At 39.4% G+C, this 12,229-nt stretch overlaps 1 protein-coding gene across 1 annotated transcript in view; it reads left to right on the top strand.

Annotated features, from left to right (window-relative positions):
• LOC109196997 (NLR family CARD domain-containing protein 3) overlaps positions 1–12,229 on the top strand; it is a 501,803-nt gene that overhangs the window by 181,681 nt on the left and 307,893 nt on the right. The window lies entirely within an intron of this gene.

Genomic DNA, 12,229 nt, shown 5'->3' with positions numbered 1-12,229 from the left:
TTTTATTTTTATGTTTAAGTGTTTTTCTTATAGTATGTTTTGCACAAAGTACCGCAGCAATTTTCTAATGTTGTAAATCTGCTCAACATTCGGCAATAGACCCTTTTCTGATTCTGATTTGAAATAACATGTATTACTTCGAATTTGTAAGTTAAACACAAATTTAAACTGCCAGAAAGTATCAACGTGGGCTTCAATCAATGCAATGTGTTTGTGTCAGGTCAACCGTTGCATGCAGAGGTCCTGGATTTACACTGTGCCCTGGTTCCCTAGTGTTTCAGCATGTAGTTTAGTCTAAGGTGTATCCTCCTCATGTACAGACTGAATTATCTGTTCAACAATCAGCATTTCTGATTCATGGATTTAATTATTTTTTGCTTGCTAGTTTTGACCGAGATTTCAACATATCTGTTGTGGAATCTGTTCAGTGTTATGGAGGTTTTACAGCACTTATCTCACTTAACTCTGTAACATAACAGTGTACAATACTACTATTAGGAAGATTATTAGAGATGCAACAATCAGATGATCCCCTATGAGGTGTCCTTGGTTACAGTGTCAAGGAAGAAGTCATCTGAGGGGACAGAGAAGACAAAACACTTCGGTCAGTGTTGATTAAAAAGTAATCTTTTCTCTGTCTTTCAGAACCAAGTGGAGTCCCGCTTCCCCCCACATCAACCAGAATGTCTCTGAAACTGATTCTAACTGCATGTCAATCAGTCATCAGTCCATGAGTCCAGACATAGAATAGAATAGAATAGAATAGAATAGAATAGAATAGAATAATCCTTTAATTGTCCCACAAGGGGAAATTTGGTTGTAACAGCAGCAAAAAAATCACATATATAAACGGAACAGGACACACACAATTTTTCGATATTTACATCATGCACAATAGACATATTTAAACACATGCAGATATACACTCATCCCCGCTCCCCCCTCCAAACGCCTTCGACGCTTATTCCCCTCCGATGCTGACGGTGGATCAAGGAGACCAGCGCATTGGCTGCAGGCCCGGATGTACTGTCTACATTGGCTGACTCTCACCCTTTACCCACCCCTGTTGCTTGTCATGTGTTTCTTTGGTGTATTAAGAGTTTTTTCATGTGCTATGTGCAGAGGTGTTTTTTTTCTGTTCTCAAACTGATCTCCCTGTTGGAGCTCAGTCTGGGGGGAGTTATTTTTTCCTCCTTATCTTTCCTCATGTGGTGCATTTCCCATTGTTATACCTCTCTGATCTGTCTTCCCCGTGTGATGTTTTTGTGTAATGTATGTATGGTCGGAGGGTAAGATGGCACCGCCATTGTGTGCAATAGGTCGGCAGCCTTAACATGAAATTTCCCCTTGTGGGACTAATAAAGGTATATCAATCAATCAATAGTTACCAAAACAGAGTACTGTACAGTTATTAAAAATTAGAGTACAGATAAGTGACAAACCCAGGTTGTAGTGTGCAAACAGAGCAGGATACTGAAAGATGTTTAAATAGTTAAGAATATTTAGAATAATTACAAAAGTGCAGATTGTGTATTGTACCTGTACATTAAAAAGTAGACATGTAACTTCCAATAAGTTAGTATATATAAACTGAGAAAAGTAATGTTCAAGTTATAACAGTAGAAATTGTTCGGTTGATTAGTACAAGTTACAGCGCTGATGTAAACATCTATGTTTGTTGGGAGCAGTTTTGATTATACAGTCTGACAGCTGCAGGGAGGAAGGACCTGCGGAAACGCTCCTTCATGCATCTAGGATGCAGCAGTCTGTCACTGAAGGAGCTCTGCAGTTCAGCAACATTTACATGCATACATTTACATACATTTACATCCTGAAGACCCAGGTACGTATAAGAGTCCACTATCTCAATGTCCACTCCCTGGATGTTCACTGGTGTCAGTGTGGTGGGTCTGCGTCTCCTGAAGTCCACCACCAACTCCTTGATTTTCCCGGCGTTGATCATCAGGTGGTTCTGCTGGCACCAGTCCACAAAGTCCAGAGTCCACTGTTTGTACTCTGAGTCGTCCTCACCTGTGATGAGGCCGACTATGGCAGAGTCGTCAGAGAACTTCTGTAGGTGGCAGTGTGGGGAGTTGATGGAGAAGTCTGCAGTGTAGAGGGTGAAGAGGAATACTATCAATCTCTTAGCATAGTCATTAGCTTCAAGCTGACATAATCAAGACTAATAGATAAACATGAGATTCTCACTACATTCCTCTTGATGCTGACTGTTGTTCATCCCTGGAGCATAAAACTTTCTTCAGCAATCTGTCTGACATTTGAAATTCACTGAAAAAAGAGTTTAAAGTGAGCTGCATAAGCATTATAAAGTCTGAAAAACATTCATAATATAACATTCAAACAATCTGAAAGCAGCGCATGGTGACAATGTGGTGACAAACACAAAACAAAACAAAAAAAACCAACAACAATATTTATGAGTGTTTTAAGTTGTAAATAGCTCAGATTTGACTTGAACACGACAGGAAGGCTAAAAGAGACTGTGCTGCTCTGACCCCTCCCTCCTCCTTTCAGGGTGGAGCCTGCTGGAGTCCAATGGTTGAGACCGGGTCTGAGGAAGTGTAAGTGTGTTTTTAATGTGATTCATGAAAACAAAGCAGCTCACATTCAACCATCTTCAAACAGTCACATCACTCATTCACATCTCTGATGTCAGGAGTCATCATCAAAGTGTCAATCAATGAACAGATGATGGATCAATAACTGCAGCTGGATTGTGTTTGTTCTCTCCATCAGATTCCTGTCAACTCACAATCGACACAAACACAGTATACAAAAACCTCAAACTGTCTGACATCAACAGGAAGGTGATACGTGTGGAGGAGGTTCAGTCATATCCTGATCATTCATACGGATTTGCTTACCAGTATCCTCAGCTATTGTGTAAAAATAGTCTGACTGGTCGCTGTTACTAGGAGGTCAAATGGAGTGAACTGGTTGATATATTAGTGAGTTACAGAGGAATCGAAAGGAAAAGGGACAGTAATGACTTTTTGTTTGGAAGGCATGATCACTCCTGGAGTCTGCACTGCTCTCACGACTATGGATTCGCTGTTTATCACAATAAGGAAAACACATCCATCTCCTCCTCTTCCTCTTCATCCTCTGTCTCTAACAGAGTAGCAGTGTATGTGGATCATCCTGCTGGCACTCTGTCCTTCCACAGAGTCTCCTCTGAAACTCTCATTGGGGTTTTTTATGTTTTTTTCTCAGATCACTTTGAGTGTATTTTTAACCATTTTATTACCATAATCCTCTGTTACCAGTGGTTGTGGTGTATTGCTATTTAAATCATATTTTCCATTATTGTAATTGTATATAGCGTTTGATTTGAATGTAAGCTACACCCAAATGCTTTGTGTGTAGCTGTAGATAGTCATTGCGGCCACTTGATAGCTCTTTGATTGCTTTCTGATTAAACGTGAGGAATTCATGTTTGCATGTTTAAAGATTCCATGGGAGACACAGAAAGACATGTGACTAAAGAAATCTGTGCTAGAATGACATTTAAAAAGAAATATAAATAATAGAAAACAAAATAGATGTTGAATTCTTTAGAGACTTTTCTAGAAATCTTTTCCATACAAAACAGAATTCAGAATAATGATCTCTGAGAAGGAAGCTGTTTCTACAAGATCCTGATGGACACTCAAAGGTTTTAGGAAATGTTCTCTTGCTCTCATTAGTTGTTCAGAGCAGAATATCAACCTATGTAAACCAAAACAACAAAACCACTCTGCACAAGTGGTGTGCGAGACTACAAATTATGGAATCAGTACTGCTGATTTCATTACACTTAACATTCACTTAAAGGCAGATTTTGTATCTAAGAGCAGGGACACTTGATGTGTTCAGTGTGACTGTAAATTCAGGCTACCCTTGATTTAATTTCTAGATGTTTTTAATTTTAACTGTGTTTATTTTATATAGCTCATTAAAAGCCATTTGAACAGAGCACTTTTGTTTTTATAAAAAAACACCTTTAGAATTTTTTTGTGGTCTGATTATTAACAGAGTTAAATGTTGAGGCACATGAAGTAAACAAATCTGAATGATATGAAGGTCACGATGTCCATGTAGAGTGCAGAGAGGGAGGACAGACAGTATGCTCTAATCTGGTCCAGTTTATCTTGTTACATATTTTTTTATATTTGCATAGGGGTGTGCGGGGGTCATCTCTGAATGTCTTTCTGCAGAATCACCACGTGCCACTGCTAAATAGAGTAGACTTACATTTGACATTTTATTTATTTCATAGTTTGCTTGTAAAGGCGCAATACATAAAACAGTTGCAGAGGTCGTGTCTGAAGAATTGAACATGAAACAGAAGTATGGAACAGGAGCTAAAAGGTTAATCTGGGTGGACTGTCATATTGTGTCACAGCAGAGCACAAGCATGTAGCAGTGTAACAGTAACAGTATGAAGACAGAGGCCCTGATCTCTCCTCCTGCCTCTGGTTCTCTTCTCGGAGTACCAGGATCATAAACTGGTGACTGGGCCACGGTTAGGTGGTAGGTGCCTGGGCTCTGCAGAAGGTCAGGTCTCCTGATAGGTATGCTTAACAGGGGACTTACTGGGCCAGGTGGATCCTGAGTGTCTTCTAGAGTCAGGGTTCATTATGGTCCTGGTTGCTACTGGAAGTAAAGAAACAAAAGGAGGGTGTGTTCTTTAGGAAGTACTCTTTTTTTTAAATCCCACCTTTTACGTCACCTATTTCTTTGGGGTGACTGTAGTTCAGCAGGTAGAATTACTAACTGGAAGGTTGGAGGTTCAATCCCTGGCTGCTCCAGTCTGCATGCCTTGGTATCCTTGGGCAAGATACTGAACCCTGACTTGCTCTCAGATGCATCCATCATAGTGTCATTGTTAGAAAAAAAGTGCTGTGTGAATGTGTGAATGAAGCACATTGTATAAAATGCTTTGATTGCTCATATAGAAAAGCAACTTTAAAGAATTGGTTCATTTTCCAAATAATTCCACTATTAAGACAACAGACATTTGGGAGACTTTCTCCTTGGAGTCACACTGAAAGTCTTGCTGCTCCTCGACAATATGAAGTCTTCAGATCAGATTTGATTAAAGACACAGCTCAGCTAAAAACAACTCAAACTAAACAACACTATTTTTCCTTATTACACAGTATTTTTTATAACTATTTCCTGATGTTTCTAAAGATGAAAACAGAATTGAACTCCAGACTGATCAGTTTCTGAACTTGCTGTCAAACGCCTCTCTGGGCGTTTTCTTCCCTCTTGTTTACTTTCACTTTCTTGAATGTTGTGGCGCAGTTGATCGTCTCCATGTTAAGGTAATGTTAGCAGTATCTAATGTTTTCCTGGCTAACATCAGCTGAGATCAGAGTCCGTGAATGAGAGCAGCAGCAGTTAGTTGATGATCAGCAGCTGAACTCGGAGTCGTTGGCTGTGTCCAAATTCAGGGGAAGGATGCTTCAAATGCCGTATTTGGAGGCAATGACGTCACAGTGACGCGACGAAGGCTGTCCACTGGTCAAGTTTCATAGCCGCTCACTTCCTGCCTACCCGGTCCTCGAAGGATCCTACCTACGTGACATAGGTAGGTAGGATCCTTCGGAGCATCCTTCCCTTGAATTTGGACACAGCCGTTGTTTCTGTGGATCCACTTCCTGATGACTGAAGGCAGCTTCTCCTGCCTCCATCAGTCTGTGGATGATCATTAACTGCTAAGAGTGAGACAGGTGTGTCGTAAGAGTTGTTTTTCGGAAATCGCTGCCAACATTTCTTCTTTAAAATGCATCTTTGCTCGCTCGCTATAGCCTGCTGTCGTATTTGTATGCATTTCACCCCCTTTTTCAGTTTAACTGGTGATATTCATTTGTGTATTGTAGGTGACTGCCCTGATGCCAGTGCATAAATTCCGCATAGTTAATAAACTGGCCATTTTGCTCAATAATATATTAAGCATGAAACAGAAATTGTTGAGCTAAAATCTGGTCAGAATGAATCCAGGTTCAGGTGTGTCAGTTTAGGACCACTGGACTAACATCCGAGTGTACACAATATTAAGTGTATTTAGTACTTGTGGGGTGATCATCCTCAAATTACATGAATATGTGGAAAGAATAATAATGGCACCAAGAACATTTACTGAACATTTATTTTAGTGATCAGTAACGGCTTCATTCTGTACGTTACTGCTTCAGTACCTAATTCAGTGGTTTATAAGTAAGTGAATCACTGGTAGGATTTGTGTTATGTTTTCACTCAACACATACATGTTCAAAGCAGCACAATGATACCCTGATATCTCACAGAAATGTCACATGATATGAGAGTGGCAAACATAATGAAGCAGTTCAATTCAAGTTGTAGATTCAAGTTGTTCTTCATATTTTTGGCCAAAGGCAGGACAGGCTGTTATTTTATCACAAGGCTAACACAATACGTGTGACAAAAAATACACTTAAATGTCTGATATGTATAATAATAATCATAATTGTGATTATTATTTAAAATATTATTTAAAGGTTTCTGGAAGTACTTCTGCTTCTTTTCTTCCCACAGTGTTGACCGCCTCCCCTTAATATAACGTACTATACCTAAGGAACAAAAAAGGACAAACACTTGCCTTCATTTAAGAAGTACATTCATACAGAGATAATCTATCGAAACACACTAGTTCACTCCTTGGGAGAAATCAGTTCCTGTGAAACATTTCTGTAAATGAACACCGTGTCGAGAATGAATGAAATGAGTTCTTCAGGTGACTCAGCAGTCCCACACTGACAAATGAAACTTCTGTGGAAGAAGAATCTGGATTTTTTGATTTCCAATAAAGTTCTGGTTTAAACTATTAAGGATTAAGCAACAGTGCTTATATTTGCTCTTCTGAAATCTGTGTTAAACAACAACAAACATAAATTAGTAACAAAAATACAGCTGAGGCTTTACAAACCACCATCAGCCATAATGCTAAGTTTTAATATTCAAATGTTTCTGAGCCGTCTTCAACCTGTTTTTAACATAGAAAAGTCCCACAGTTAATGCAGCCTGTCTCAGGCCTGATGCTAGATGTTCAGCATAGACACACAGAGACACAGAGGTACTATTTAAAGTTTAGTGTTAACCTGAGTCACTCATCATTTACAGTATCACAGAGTCTGGCAGTCTTTGCATGATGTCCACGTCACTGTAAGTTTCTAGCTGACTCTCAGGTGTGACAGGTGTGCCAGCAGGAAAGAGGCTCAACAAACCTGCATCCTGAGGTTTGTCATGCAGGATTAAAGGAGCCAGACTTTGTTCACACAGCTAGGATTGTATTTTACACTGACCCTGGGTCAGCATAAGTATCATACAGTTTAAACAAAGCACTGAAACTTGCACATATTTATTACAGATGCATTGAAGCTAATCGGGATATTTACTGTCAATCTGTGGCTGCTATTAATCACTTTACTAGAAACTTTATTAACTAGTAACTTCATTAGTCCATAACAGAAGCTAATATTTCTGTCCTAACATCGTTTGAACAGTAACAGCTTTACTACAATATAAGCTAACGTTTACACCGTAACTTTAAGCTAGCACCATAAAGACGGTAAAACACGTAATAATATCCACAAATGCATCTTAAAGCTGTTATATTAGCACTCGGTGTATTACTAACATAACCACATTAACATTATTGAGACTCGCTGACTTTTAATAGTCATTCTATAAATGCTGTCCGTTTAAATGGTCTTACCTGTAACACTGCTGTAATCACCGGATTCCAGCCAAAGTAAATTCTGGAGTCTTCTCATGCTCCTGTTAGTGATCCTCCATCTGGATGGATGATAACGACCTTCTGAACTATCTAGCACAGGGGTGTCAAACTCAATTGCACAGGGGGCCAAAACTCAAGGCACACTTTAGGTCGCGGGCCAAACAAGATAAACATTTATTGAACACACTAAAACAATGTTTTTTTAAACATAAATATGAATAAAAACAGACAGGAATATTATTCCAGATTAAATAAACTTAAAAAAAAACACTTTAACTTTAAATATTTTGCTCCTCATAAAAATATATCCTGTCAAAATTAAGCAAGTTAGAAATATGAACATGCTGCCAAAAACCCCAGAAAAAATAAATGAAAGCAAACACAAGGTTGGAGCCGCATGTAAAGAGCTGGGGCATTGCTTCAGGAATGGAACTAATAAACTGTGCGGGCCATTCAGTGTCGTACTTTCCCTTGAGGGTATCATTACACTGCAGCTCCATCTGAATCTGCACAGGTGCAGTTCAGCAAAGTCCGCTGACTTGGTTCAACATTACTTGGCAACAGAGAAAGTGAGGCAGGTTGCACTGGTGCATTTGTGACAGCTTCACTTGAAATGCCTTCACTGCATCATACATGTCCATGAACTGACAGATTTCCTTGCTGAGCTCAAAAACTCTATTGAGAACTTTTATCACAACTCAACCAACGGACCTCTGTATGATAAGGAATGTCGGCAAACTCTGAATCTATTTCCCACATAAAAGACTGAAATTGACGGTGATTTAAACTTTTAGCTCAGATAAAATTTACGGTTTGCGTTACGGTGATCATTACATGCTCCATTTTTAGGACTTTACCACACAGCCTTTCCTGGTGTATGATGCAGTGATATGCTGTTAACTCACCGGTACAGTTCTCCTCCTGCATCTTTACTCGCATCCTGCTGACTAGTCCGCTTTTTTCACCGCACAACACCGGCGCTCCATCTGTTTGTCCCAACAAGTTTGTCCCAGGGCAGTTTCGTGTCGGTTACACTTTGACATACGTTTTAAAAAATGTCTTTTCCTGTCGTTGTCCCGTACATCGATTTAATGTTCAATATTTCCTCTCCACGGATGAAGATGGCCAGCTGTGCAATGTCCATCATGTCTATACTTTCATCCACAGCAAGAGAGTATGCAATAAAGTTTTTGCTTCTTTCACACAACTGTGTTCTTAAATCAGTGGCCATCTCACAAACCCGATCAGCAATCGTATTTCTCCTCAGGCTCATATTTGCCAAAATCTGCGTTTGTCTGGACACAAGACGTCGCACAGCTTCATCATGCAGCTCTTCAGAGTGCCGGGCTGATTTGGCTTTCTCCTCTGCTGCAATAAAACTTGCTTTCACAACAGCTTCACTTTGTGATTTTGCTCTGATGAAAAAAGTCTGCTGAAATGTCAGATTCTTCTTTAGACTTCTACTTTCTTTAGTTTCTGCTCTGCATTTAGGTTTTTCAGCTAATCCCGACGTTTTGCCTCTAGTGCGGTCTTAAATTAAATTCCTTAATTACAGCCACATTAGCTCCACTAATAAGACACACGGGTTTACCAGCAATGTCTGTAAACATATATTCAGTCACCCATCGGTGCTGAAAGGCTCTGCTTTCAGAATCAACTTTTCTCTCCACTATTGTGAGCGGCTAGCTTCGCAATAACAGAAGTTTGACTTGATTGACTCGGGAATGTTCCCAGTTAGCCTAGCGTTCAGCAAGGAGGCTGCAGCGCTGCATTATGGGATCTGTAGTTTGTATATTATTAGCGCCTCATATCGCCGGGCCATGCATAACAATAATAGTACATCTATATAAAATGACCTCGCGGGCCGGATATAAATGTACGCCGGGCCGGATGTGGCCCGCGGGCCTTGACTTTGACACATGTGATCTAGCAGGTGGAGATGGCCCATATCTATGGGACTGATTTCTGCTAATAACGCCCATTGTATGTACTGATAACATCCGAAGCGGGTGAATAAAGTCACCCAGTCGCTAGCTGTGCCATTACCCAGCATACATCACTCCCTCCATCAATGCAATAAACGATACAAAAGTAATAGCCTGTATTTAATTTATCTGCTGTATCTGCTGTTTTTCAGATAGTTGTTTACATTATATAATTTATTGTGTTCAGTATACGTCACTACAATGTGATTTTGGAAATATATAAATATACGGACAGCCAAACAGCAAAAGTTTTCTTCAGTTCCTAATTCTCTCCATCTGAGTTGAGCCTTGTTTGAAACAGCTGATATTTGGACAGCACACATGATGGGAAGGAGGATTTCAGTTGATGTGCACATGAATGATTTGTGTTTCCTCTGCAGGTGAAGGTAGAAAGTGTGTGTGAGCTGATGTGGATGTGAATTCAGCAGCATGGATCAGTGCGAGGACAGAGACCACTCTGTGTGGGGAACATGAGAGCCAGACCAACGTTCGGAGGTGAGATGACCATCTCTAACTGTCCATTTTTTAGGTAGTTTTTAACAAGACATGGACTTCAAAGGATTTATTTCAAGAAGTCGGAGGTATATTTGTGTGACTAGTTTATGAAGAGCACAGTGCTGTGTTTAAGGATTATATTTTGAATTGCAGAATAAAGTCTTGACTAATGTAGGGTGGGAATGGACATCTAACTCTTAGCTAGAAAATCTAGCTATCTAAATTTTTTGTTTTTGTTTACACATTGAGGAATGAAGCATTCAGCTTTCTCATTTCTCTCTCAAAATCACATAAAAACAGTACGCCACACATTAGTATACCCTGAGAAATAAGAAACATTTGCCCCTCTCAAATATGGAATTAGGACACTACAAGTAATCTGGAGTGGACTGTGGTGCACAGGCCTCAGAACTTGCCTCTGGTTTGAAGGGTTTCTAAAGAATTTCTTTCTAAACCAAGTTATAAACTTTCTAAAGCAAGTTATTTGCTTTGTTTTTTGGATTGTGTCTTTTCTAACGCACCACTAGTGACATAAAAATAATTTCCTGTTTCACACCATAATATAAAAAGAGCATTTCGGAGGCTACATTCAGTATGTGCAATAACAGGACAGTGATGCAGTGTGATGTAGGTTTCTGTAAAAACTCAGTCAAACATTTCAAACTGATCAGTTCCTGATATATCTGTTTCACAATTTCTCTTTAAACTTCTTACTTGCTGTTTTCTTTCTTTTCATAGTTTCACTTCACTTTCCCAGACCTGCTGTCAGATAATCGTTTCTATGTGAAGTGTCTCATGACTGTCATGAAAACGTGTCATTTTCCTCATGAACAGCAGCTGTGGTCAGCTTAGTTCCAGCAAAAATAAAATCTGCCTCTCAATAGTTCACTGTAACAGACACAGCTGGACCTGTGAAGGAGGCGACCTTTAACCATCTCATCTGACATCTTGTGTGAGTGTGAGCGGGATGATTCACTCTTCCATTAAAATGTTAGAGGCTGTTTGGTCGGTTGCTGTAACCTAACACTTCCTTCATGTCTCTCTTGAAGTACTACTAATGCTTTATTTGACTATTTCACTTTTTTTTTAACATTTTCTCACAGCTGCAGTTAAAAAATCAAAGTACTGATTACATATTTACAAGATTCTGCTCCAATATTTTGAAATATTGTTATTATAATGGAATTAGAGGTTCCTAGCATGTTGTTTGACCAGGGCACAATAAAGCCCTTTTTCCATTAGTACCTATTTGGATCGGCTCCCCAAGGTTTTGAGAGTTTTCCATTAGGTCGTACTATTTTAGTACCTGATACTGGAATGTAACAATGTAAATGTTGTGCTTTTTGGGAGGCTTTTTACCTGGAAATATCTGTAGTAGTGTCCCTGTAATAACCTAGAATCAGGGCTGCAAAATGCAAAGCTACCTGTTTCTATCTAATTCTGTGTTAATAACCTATTAAAGCAACCCTCTACAGCATGATGATTATTTATTATTGTGCAAATGCAAGGCTCACTAAATACCCTCACACCATAAAATCTATGGAATCTTCATCAGACGGTTGCAGGTATGTACCAACATCATGAAATGTTTTTCACATCTGGCACTGTCACATCCTCTTTAACAAATACTATACTAAATTTAGACTTCCACTGTGATGTTTCATAAGACACAGTTTTCATGTGGACTCTGAAAAGGCTCACAATCAGAACTAAAACTGGAAAACTGATATGAGATCCTGGTTTAGATGGTGGACTCCACTTTGACTTTGATGCTCAAGTTGTTCTTTAGAGGATCATAGTTCATGTCAGTCTGTTTAATATTCTCCATAGTTCATGGAAATTATTCACTCTAGGTGTTGCTGTCAGTCTCCAATGATCCTTATTATGTAGTGGCTGTCAGGCATTACCTGAAGTCCCACTGTAGTTACTCCTTCACAGCTACATAACTCCAGTTACACTTTTCATTTCCAGTTCAGTGTCATCG

This window comes from Oreochromis niloticus, linkage group LG23, assembly GCF_001858045.2.
Source record: "Oreochromis niloticus isolate F11D_XX linkage group LG23, O_niloticus_UMD_NMBU, whole genome shotgun sequence".
Lineage (NCBI taxonomy): Eukaryota > Metazoa > Chordata > Actinopteri > Cichliformes > Cichlidae > Oreochromis > Oreochromis niloticus.
This window is presented reverse-complemented; position numbering and strand designations above follow the sequence as displayed.